Raw genomic sequence first — 12,161 nt, forward strand, 5'->3', positions numbered from 1 at the left:
ACTAGAGAGAAAATGTAAAGCTAAGAGGGACTGATTATCATTTCTGTTGTCACTGAAGCTGCCTCTTCCTTTTTTCTCCCCTTTCCTCCTCTCAGAGCTGGGATTGAATATGGATTCAAATGCAATTTCTTACCTAAGCAACCGATTGTCAGCAGGTGAACAAGGGTGTTGGGTTATTCCCCAGGCCAGATGAGGTACAAAAGAGGGGTTGATTGAAAGCCATTTGATGCATGCATCAAAAGGCATGCAGAGTTGGCCCTCCATATCCAAGGGTTCCACATGCTCAGACTCCACCAACTGTGGATTGGTAATACTCAGAAAAAAAAAAATAAATAAAAATACAGAAAGTTCCAAAAAGCAGAACTTGAATTTGCTGTGCATGGGAAATGTTATTTACATAGCCTTTACATTGTAGTAGATATTATAAGTAATCTAAGGATGATTTAAAGTATATGAGAGGGAGGATGTACATCGGTTATATGCAAACGCTGTGTGCCATTTTATATAAGGGACTTGAGCAACTGTGGATTTTGGTATCCAGAGTGGGTCCTGGAACCAATCCCCTGCAGATACTGAGGGAGGACTGTATAAGAATGTTTATAGCACCACTATTTATAAAGTCAAAGCTGGAAAGAACCCAAATGTCTAATAGTAATAGAATAGAATAAATAAATTGGGCTGTCTTCATACAATGGAATACTACAGAACAATAAAAAATGAATCAACTACTATAACATGTACCCTCATATATAGATCCTATAGGTGAAATTTGTTACCAAACTCAAATTTTGCTGCCCAAGAATCCAATACTGAGAGACGAGAGTTGGGCAAAGGGAAAGGTAGCTTTATTGAGGAAGCTGGCCATCCTGGGGAGAAGGTAGACTCATGTCCCAAAGAACCAACTCCCAACTCCCCAGGTTTTGCTTGGAGATTATATAGGGAAAGGGGGAAGGGGGCTACATGCTGAGGAGGGGGCAATATTCTATTTTCAGAGATAATTGTCTCAATCTTGCAATTCTAAGTAGCCATCAGGTCTTGCTTGCAGTTGGAACATTAGCTGAGCCATAAGTCTCTGGTCAACTGGGAGGGCCCCTGAACAGTCCTGCTTAGTTTCAAAATGATGAGCAGGGCTTCCCTGGTGGTGCAGTTGTTGGAAGTCCACCTGCTGATGCAGGGGACACGGGTTTGTGCCACGGTCCGGGAAGATCCCACATGCCGCGGAGTGGCTAGGCCTGTGAGCCATGGCTGCTGAGCCTGCACATCCGGAGCCTGTGCTCCGCAACGGGAGAGGCCACAGAAGTGAGAGGCCTGTGTACTGCAAAAAAAAAAAAAAAAAAAAATCATAAAAAATGATGAGCAGACATAAGATATGCTGTATGATTCCATTTATATGAAGTTCAAAAACAAGCAAAACTAAGTAACAGGGTTACTTCTGTATAAGGTAACAGTGTTGACAGGGAATGGACATAAGGGAGCTTCTGGGGGCTAGAAAATGCCTTCATTATGGTCTGAGCTGAACTCTTAAGATTTGTACAAATTACTGGATGCTTATTACATCATAATAAAGAAAATTTAAAGCTACAAAAGAGAAAGGTTAGTTCTAATTTTACCCTCACATTTCACATTTCTGGGTCCTGCTCTCATTCTCTCCTTTATGACACATCTTTTATTAAATGGAAGCCCCTATTGGCCCTACTAGTCAACTTCCCTGATTTGCTCTCTGTTGGCTTCCCAGGTACCTCTGCTGGACCATGGAACAGAAGTAGAACCTACCTTCTCATCACTTCCCCTGTGACTGCACAGAAGGCTTCAGGTTGTGTTGTTTGCTGCTCACAGGTTCTCCTCTGAGCTTGAAGCCTGCCCCTGCCTCCGGTGCTGTGTCCTCTGGTCACCAGAACCCTTGCTCTCTCTGAGCTGCAAACCTGCCTCCCCAGGTCCAAAATCAGGCATACAGAGCTGTTTGTACTTTGAAGTTTAATTCTTCCCTCTCACATTTGGGTTTATCCAAGAAGGGTCTGAAAATTGTGGGGCATCTGTTGTGAAAGTATCTGTTGCCACAATAATGCTGCCTAACAAGCCACTCCAAAACTCAGCATCTTCAAACAACAATCACCATTAGTTCTCAAGGTTATGGTTCAGCTGGGCGGTCCTTCTGCTCGGGGCTCTACTGACCTCTGCTGCGCTTGCTTGTGAGTCGGTGGTCAGCTGGAGGATGACTGCTCAAGAATGGCCTCACCCGCATGCTTGTTCATCAGCTGGCTGCTGGCTGAGGGGATGGCACGGCTGAGTCACATGTCCCTCATCCTCCAGCAGACTAGTCTGGATATTGTCACATGGTGATAGCTAAGGGTCTGAGAGAGAAGGATGCTCAAGGTCACTGGAGGTGAGGCTTGGAGCTGGAAAAACATTCCTTCTGCTCTATTTTACCCATCAAAACAAATCACAGACCAGCCCAGGTTCCAGGGGTGGGAAACACAGTCTGCATCTAGGTTAGAGAAACTGCAAAATCACATTGCAGTAAGTGTGCAAGGGGTGGAAAATCAGGGCCATTTTTTGTTTTTTTTTTGTATTCAATCTACTACATGTGGCTGGGGTATGAAAACAGAGGCATTGGGAATCAGGTCTTTTCCCTTCTGCAAAGCATCTGTAGGGTAGCAGCTGCTCTCCAGGCCTCCTGCAGCCTTGACTCTGACCCCACAAAACCAGTCAAACCTGTTCTCCAGCCTTCTTCTATGCATTATTCCTTTGGGGCTCAGCAGACTTTTAATCCTGCTGGTCAAATAAATGTGTGGAAACCTGAGTGAGCACATTAAAAGGAAATGTTTTAGGTCAAGTTTCCCAGAAGAGGCGGAATGGGGATTTTCATCAAGTGATTTGTTGTGGAAAGAATCTCAGAAAGGGGAGGGGACTAAGGTGTGAGTGTGTTCTCCCACTCTGAGACAAGGAAGGTGGGCTTCTTTGCCCCATATCTGTCAGTCATTGGCTATGGCTGCCCCTGGGTGAGGGGAGACACACATCTCCATTGCTGTGGCTTCCATCAGCCTCGGGCAATTTTCTAGAAGATGTAGTCATGAGCTTTTAATGGCAACACTCAGAGCAGCTGGGGAATGGGAATGTGGTCCAGGAAAGGGGGTTCTGGGCTGGACCCCAAGAGCATTTGCTAACAGAGGCACTATTTAGAAACTGAATTCTGAACTCAAAGAAGATCTAGGGAAAATTTAGCAGAGACCTGATAACTGTGTCCCAATTTTGATGAGTTATAATGACACATAGAGGAACCCAATCTGTACATTCTGTAGGCAGATCTAGGATCCATAATTGGACTCTCAATAGAGGCAGATTTGGGCTTAACAGAAGGGGAGAACATTGCGTAATTTGAGAATTCTGAAAATGAAAAGGAAGGCCCCGGGAGTGATGAATGTTTGAAAAAGAGATTGGGCAACATTCAGTGGGAAGATAGTATAGGATATTAGTTAGGTTCTCAAAGAAAGAAAGTGAGGGATGATGACTAAAATCCCACATCCTTGAGTTCTTGATGTTCTGGCCAGAGATTCAAGAGGGAAGAGTATAAAGTGGACATTCATTCAGGGCAAATACACTTCTTCCATTAATACAGAGCTTTGGCCTCAATCCCTTGTTTATCACCCCCAGCTCTGCCTGGCTGGGCCACATGCCAGCTGAGAGGTAGATTGAAGGGAACTTCATGCAGTCAGAGTGAGCCCTGGTGAACATGCAACACCAGCTAAAAAGGAGAAGAGAAAGGTGGACGCTTAAAGAAATGTCAAGGTAGACCCCAAGAAGAACGGTCACCCAAAACAACATTGCCCAGCCCTGCCTTTGAGTCTTATTGGAGGTAGACCCTCACATATTTGGGTGTTCGGCTTGGCACACAGACCAGTGGAATTTTCTCATGCCTCTAGTCTGGCTGCACAATAAAATCACTTGGAGACCTTTTAAAAACCTTATTGTCCAGCTTCTCTCCAGACCAATAAAATCAGAATTTCTGGGGGTGGGAGACATATCAGTAATTTTTAGTTAGAGCAGTAATCCTCAGACTTTAACATGTATCAGAGTTATGTGGTGGGCTTGTTGAAATACAGATTTCTGAGTCCAAACCTCAGAGATTCTGATTCAGTAAATCTGGGAAAGGCCTAAAAATTTGCCTTTTTAACAAGTACCCAGGTGATGCCAGTGCTGCTGGTCTGGGAATCACATTTTAAGAACCCACTGATAGAGACAGACAGAAAGAAGGAGGAAAACCTGTCTGTGCTGGTTTTGATGTAAGGCTGCCTCAAGTGAGGGCTTGATGTGGGTGACTCTTCCATGTCCTTTCTTGAACTCCCTAGTTCTGTGGCTATTCACACTGGCCCCAAAACCTGGATTTTATTTGTATTCAGCTGTGGGGTGCCAGAGAGTCAGACTCTCAAAATGGTTGGGTAAACATTTTCAAGATATCCTAGGTATTCAACAGTGGGTAGAAACAAACCCATGTTGGGTCAAATAGGTGTTTGAAATCTTATCTCCCCCTGAAGATACCAGGGTATTTCTTGGGAGTCAACTCACCTTTGTATAGAATTTCAGGCCCCAAGGACTTCCTTTGGCTGCATCTGCTTGCTAAGAGCTCCCCGCCCCATCCCTCCAAAGCTTACTTGAGGGAAAAGCTTTTCTCCAATATCAATAAGTTTGGAAGATACTTAGGTGACATTGTCACATATGCCTCTTTTGAAGACTCTCTCTCACGGTCTTCTAATAATTGCTAACTTCCCAAAGAAGCCAGGAGAGATTAATTTTCTGTACAAGCTGATTTATGGCTGGCCACCTCTGAGAAGATAGCCTGAGTCACTCTCCTTGACTCATGCTCACTGCAGAATATTCAGTGATAAACATCTTCTGTTTAAACACAGAAAATTTATGGGCAAACTTCAAGTTCCTCCATCTAAATTCGCAATTAATCTAGAGACTAGATAGGAAAAGCAAATAAAGGCCATTTACAGGTCAGCAAAAAGGGATGCCCCAAATATGGGTTTTCTGGCCCTGTTTCCGGGTTGTGACCATGAAGCCTTTGCTGGTCACGTTCCCTTGTTTCCCCAAATAGGGATGAGGCTGATTCTGCTCCAATTGTAAGGCCTGAGTAGTTTAAAATTTAAGATATTTTTGAGAATCCATACAACAGGAGGATAACTATAATATTACTACTACTACTATCATTTATTGAGCATAAGTCACTGTGCTTATGGGAGCACAGTGGGGGCGGGATGGGAGGGGGAGAGGAAAGATGAGGGAAGAGAAGGCCTATAATTTTATATGATGTAATCATAGATGCATTTATATAATATATAATGTAAGATACAACTAACAACACATTATACATATGAGATATACAATACACACTAAATTGATTATAATGTGTTATACATTTAAAATTATATATAGTTTTTATATATATATTATAACATTATTTATATATATACATATATAGTATATATATATATATATATATATATAAATATATATATTAATTTTTGGAATAGTTTTTGGGATAGTTTTATTAGGCTATTATTCACCTACCACGAAATTCAGTAAAGTCCACAAATTCAAAAAGGGAGTAAATAAAATGGGGCTGAGAGAAAACTCTCCTTCTTGGGGTGTCTGCAGATGGCCCATCTGATCAAGAATTTGATTACATGGGTTGATCAACATATGTAACGGAGGACAGTATATTGAAATGTTTTCTTTCCCAGCTTCTAGCCTACAGGCTAGGTGAGAATGATCATTTTTATTTTTCAAAAGATAAAATTTTAGTTATCAATATTTCTCAATGCCAACTATAATAATTGCATCCAATCTGTTTATTGAATCATTTCAAATTTAGGGCAATATCTCTTTTAATTTTGTGGTTTTAACATTTTTCTTAAAAGCAAAATAAGACAGGATTTAAAAATTCCTGGGCTTGTTTTCTTTGACCACATCTGACCACATCCGAGTCTGGTTTCTAAGTTCCTAATGGTTTCATTCAGGCTCTCGTTCTCCTTAAATTGTCCTTGAGCTGTTGAAGAGGGTTATAATTTCCTCCATATTTATTTGAAGTTGAAAGGTCAATTAAAATATACACTAACTAACCCCTAAACTGACTGGACTTCTAAGAGATTTTTCAAAATGTATTTAAGGGAATAGTAAAATAAATGATGCTTGAATGGTTAAAAGCCCCACAATTCTTTAAAAAGCCCATTTTAATTTGGGCTGAAACCCATGTAATGTGAAAAGTGCTACAAAGAACGGAGTGGGGGCAGTGAGGGTGCTTGTGTTCTTCATCCAAAGGAAGGTAGAAATAGTAAAAACAGAGAGGTGAAGATTAGCGGAGACAAAGAAAGGGATGGTGGCTTCCGATCTGGCACCCTAGCATCTCCTTAGAATTAAATGGATGTGAGGCCAATGAGAGAAGCTTGGCCCCAGCCTCTGGGAAACCAGTCTCACAAAGTGCCCTGCACCCAAGAGTAACAGACAATGAGGTGTCTGTCAGAGCCACCTTCCCTCCAAGAACTATGAACATCTGAACAAGGAGCATACAGGGTCCAAACACCAGGGGGGAAAAACCCCCCAAATTCTATGCTGCACACTACTTCCTGGACCCTTCTGGGAACTGGGGGGGTGGGAGGGAAGACTCTTCATACTCACTAAGACTGAATCTTCCTCAACCCAAGTGAAAAGAGGACTGAGAGTCAGCTACAATTTAATTTTTTTAAATTGAAGAATAAAGTATTGTGCCATATTTTTAAGCATGAGAATTTTTGGCAGCAGAAACAAGCTGACAACTTACGTTAAAATTTTTCTCTTTGATCTCTGCATTTTCTCACCTTTGGGAAAGATGTCAGACCCAAGCCGACATGGGTAAGGCAGGTACTTCGTTGCTGGAATAAGAACAGATGATGGAGGCAAATCCACAGTGATGGAAACTCTCCCACTTATATTTAACATGGGCCTTCTGGGTTGCATGATTTAAGAATGGAGACACTGTGAAAAGACAAAGGGCCCAGAACCCAAGGGTTGTTCAAAAATCACTTTACCTTGTCAGAGACAGCACCAGGGTACAGCTAAGAGAATGAGCTGGGTTCGATCCGAGCTTCACCACTACTGCTGTGTGATCTGAGGAATGTTACTTATCTTCTCTGTGTTTGAATTCCGTTATTTGTATATGGGCATAATCATGGAGTATCCTATAATATTATTGAGATGATTAAATGACCTAATATATCCATAGCATTTAGAACATTGTCTTGCCCAGGATTAGGGCTCAGTGAATGTTAGTATCATCATCATCATCTTTGTCATCATTATTATTACATGGGATTATGTCAGGTGACCAGAGTACTAATTTGACTTTATTCCTTTCCTTTTGCATAACAAAAAGACTAAATCAAATGGACTAATATCAGCTATTTCTAAACACATTTTTAGCAGCAGAAATAAATTTTCCCAGACATAAACTTCTAAAGAAGCTAAGCATCTATGTATTCATTGATATTCTTTTGATTCTAGTTGCTTTAGTCAACAAGCAAAATAAATTTATGGGCTCAAATTACAAAATAACCCAGGAAGGTCCAGTTTCAAGCATAGCTGGATACAGAGGTACAAACAAAGATATCATGATCAGTTTGTCTGCCTCCTCTCTCCTCTGCTTTCCCTCTTTCTACTCCATTCCCAGGACCTTGCCTCCTCATCACAGGATGACCACTGGAAGCTCTCAGAGCAACATCCTTTTAATGTCCAATCTAGTGAAGAAGAGTGAACATCTTTCCCCCAGAATTCCCTGTGAAGGTCCTGACATTCACTTTGATTGGCTGGCCTGGACCTCATGTCCAAGCCTACAGCAATCATAATGGCCAGAGGAATGTGTTGCACTGATTGGTCACTGGAGTCACATGTCCCACCCCTGAGGCTGGAAAGAAACCCTGACCCTGAGAACAGAGGAAATGAAAAGGTTCTTCCCACTAGGCTTGCTCTGCACCCTACCTCCTTGACAGTCCCTTCTCAAAACCCCAAGTGCTCCTAGTTTGAAACTCCTTGTACGTGGGGATCTCTAGCATTCTGCACGTTTGCTAGGATGCAAATCCTATCGAAGAATTTACTACGGTCAGGGGCCAGAGTAGTGCCCTTGGGGAGGTTCCATTGATTCTCTATCAAATCATAGCCTGCAGAGAGCTACCAGCTCCAATGTCCCATGTGGCATTGCTTTGTCTCTGTGTGCCCACATCAGTGCTGCCTACCACAGCCTTGTATCTACTGGGGGCAGGAGAATCATCTGGGTTGAGTTCTACATCACATTATGGGTGATGCCTCCTCTTCTAGTTATTTACTGCAATGTAACCAACAACCTCAAAACATAGGATCTTAAGACAATAATAATGTATTAGTGTCTCTCATGGTTCTGGGGTCAGCCAGGCTCCTCTGAGCACATCTGGCTCCCAGCTCTCGGTGGTTACAGTCAGAAAGCAACTAGAGCTAGAGTCATCTTGAAGTTTTCTACATTCACATGCATGGCATTCCATGACCTGGGAAGATGGAATGGCTGGGGCTGGAACAGCTGGGGCTCATTGACCATCTCTCTTCTCTCTCAATGGTCTCTTCACCTGGTACCTTCAGCACATGGCAGCCTCAGGGTTACTTCTGTTGCACTCCTTAGGTTGAGGCAATGACAAATTCCACCCGATTTCAAGGTGGTGGGAACACAGACCCTACCCCTTAGTGGGAGAGTGTCAAAGGATGCATAGCCCTCTTAAACCATCATATCTCCTGGGGATGGCAGGGGGTCAACATAAATTCATGTTTTAGAGGTTATCCTTGGTCATGCTGTTCTAATTGAGTCCTGCCCTTGGCAGAAATGAGGTGGGATTATCAGGACATACCAAGAAAAATGGCTTCTTAAACAACTGTGTGCCAGAAAAGAGGCTTAGACACGACATGTAAATGCAGCGGTCTCCATCTGGGCATATTGACCTATTTTGGATAGATGGGATCCCTTCTAACCCTTGCAGAAATACTGCAATCTTCACCCTAGTGCAGTTTGAGCTTTTGCAATGGAATACAGCTAGAACCAAGAAAAGCATTCTCTTTTCCACTTACTTATTAAAAGCAGTGAGCCACTCTGGAGAGACAGTGAATACAATTTGATGTTATTATGCAGAGTTTGACCATTGGGGGAAAAACATAATGTTATCTTTAAGGTAGGCTCTGGTTTTAATTGCAAATTTTAGACTGAGGCTTCACATCCAGGATAAGAAGGAAAATACACAAACTGCTGACTGAATCAATGCTCAACACTCTTCTCTCTGTGTCCTCCTCGTCCTTGGGGTGATTACCAAGCATGTAAGCAAAATCAGAAGTCAGGGAGAAAGCAAGAAAGGAACGCATATACATGAGCCTCCAGAGGAAACCATTTCAGACTGGATTATGGAATCCTAATTCTCAGATAGTTGCAAGAGTGTTTAAGAAAAGATTGCACAGGTGAAGGTGTGAAGCTATTGTCAAAACATGCAAATTTTTTGTCTTTCTTTTAATTTCCGACACCAAGTCAGTCCTAAACCACCCCCCCCCCCTTTTTTTTTTTTTTTTTGGTACGTGAGCCTCTCACTGTTGTGGCCTCTCCCATTGTAGAGCACAGGCTCCGGACGCGCAGGCTCAGCGGCCATGGCTCATGGGCCCAGCCGCTCCATGGCATGTGGGATCTTCCCAGACTGGGGCACGAACCCATGTCTCCTGCATCAGCAGGCAGACTCTCAACCACTGTGCCACCAGGGAAGCCCCCTAAACCCTTTTATTGGACCCCTTAAATGTCTCAAAAATAATGGAAGAACAAAACTTCCCATTATAGAATTGACCTCTTACTGGGAGTTAAGTTCTACTGAATAAAGAGGTCTAGATGAAATTATTAAACCAAAGGAAAGATGATCTACAGCCTTCTGCTCCTTAATGTGCTAACATTTGGGTCTGCAAAATCCATTCTCTTCCTGGTGACTCTGGCAGTGCTAACTCTGGGATGCTATGGCCAACTCCTTTCTTCTCAAGGGCCAAGACTCTGTCCAGTTAACGGCAAATGCTTATAAATCTGGTCATTCAATAGGCATTCAATTTGCATTTACTGAGCACCAACCACATGCCAGGGACTGTTCTAGGTACTTGTTTTACAGAAGTGAATAAGCCAGTCATAATTTTGATGTATGAAACTTACAGTTTGGTACCATGTCTTTCTAGAAGAGCAGCCGTGGGAGGGGGGAATTCTATACATTAATCATATCTACTGTAGAGCCAAGAGGGAGATGAAAAGAGAGTTTTCTAAGCTTTGTAGTTGAATGATGCTCCTCTTCTTTCTCCAGTCCTATACATATTTTCTAGGAAAAGTATGGAGAACCCCAGATGTAGCTGGTATAATAGAAAATGTTTTCTGTAAGGCTGAGCTATTAGTTAAATTTCTTCAAGATAGAAAATCACAAATATTGGTTCAAAGTGCATGCATGTCATTGCCTATCAATGCAAAATTTTGTTTTGGGGAACAGAGCTGGATTTATTAACTTGCGGCTAATGCTGAAGGGAAAAGACCATGATGCTGTTGCTGGTGAAAAAAAAATCAACAGGCAGGTGGAATATGGAACCCATTCAATCAACAAATATTTATTAAGTTCCCAGAGGTCCTAGGGTTATCATGGCAAACAAGACAGAGTGACTCCTGTTGTGAATTTTGTGTTCTGGTTGGGGAGACCAATAGCAATGAGTGCAAAAAAAAAAATTCTATAATGATAGTGAAGATGATCCAGGACCTCGGAAAAAGAATGGAGGCAAAGATCAAGAAGATGTAAGAAATGTTTAAAAAAGACCCAGAAGAATAAAGAAAAAAAACAGAGATGAACAATACAATAACTGAAATGAAAACTACACTAGAAGGAATCAATAGCGGAATAACTGAGGAAGAAGAACGGATAGGTAACCTGGAAGACAGAAGGGTTGAATTCACTGCTGCAGAACAGAATAAAGAAAAAAGAATAAAAGGAAATGAAGACAGCCTAAGAGACCTCTGGGACAACATTAAGCACAACAACATTTGCATTACAGGGGTGAGAAGACAGAGAGAGAGGACCCAAGAAAATATTTGAAGAGATTATAGTCGAAAACTTTACTAACATGGGAAAGGAAATAACAACCCAAGTCCAGGAAGTGCAGAGAGTCCATACAGGATAAACCCAAGGAGAAACATGCCAAGACTCATAGTAATCAAATTGGCAAAAATTAAAAACAAAGAAAAATTATTGAAAGCAGCAAGGGGAAAAAGACAAATAGCATACAAGGGAACTCCCATATGGTTAACAGCTGATTTCTCAGCAGAAACTCTACAAGCCAGAAGGGAGTGGCATGACATACGTAAAGTGATGAAAGGGAAGAAACTACACCAAGATTACTCTATCGGGCAAGGATATCATTCAGATTCAATGGAGGAATCAAAAGCTTTACAGACAAGCAAAAGCTAAGAGAATTCAGTACCACCAAACCAGCTCTACAACAAATGATAAAGAAACTTCTCTAAGTGGGAAACACAAGAGAAGAAAAGGACCTACAAAAACAAACCCAAAACAATTAAGAAAATGTTCATAGGAACACACATATCAATAATTACCATAAACATAAATGGATTAAATGCTCTAACCAAAAGACACAGGCTTGCTGAATGGATACATAAACAAGACCCATATATATGCTGTCTACAAGAGACTCACTTCAGACCTAGGGACACATACAGACTGAAAGTAAGGGGATGGAAAAAAATATTCCATGCAAATGGAAATCAAAAGAAAGCTGGGGTAGCAATATTCATATCAGATAAAATAGACTTCAAAATATAGAATGTTACAAGAGACAAGGAAGAACACTACATAATGATCAAGGGATCAATCCAAAAAGAAGATTTAACAATTATAAATGTATATGCACCCAACATAGCAGCACCGCAATACATAAGGCAACTGCTAACAGTTATAAAAGAGAAAATTGACAGTAACACAATAATAGTGGGGAATTTTAATACCTCACTTACACCAATGGACACATACACCAAACAGAAAATTAATAAGGAAGGACAAGCTTTAAATGACACAATAGATCAGATAGATTTAATT

This window comes from Hyperoodon ampullatus (assembly GCF_949752795.1).
Source record: "Hyperoodon ampullatus genome assembly, chromosome: 14".
NCBI lineage: Eukaryota > Metazoa > Chordata > Mammalia > Artiodactyla > Ziphiidae > Hyperoodon > Hyperoodon ampullatus.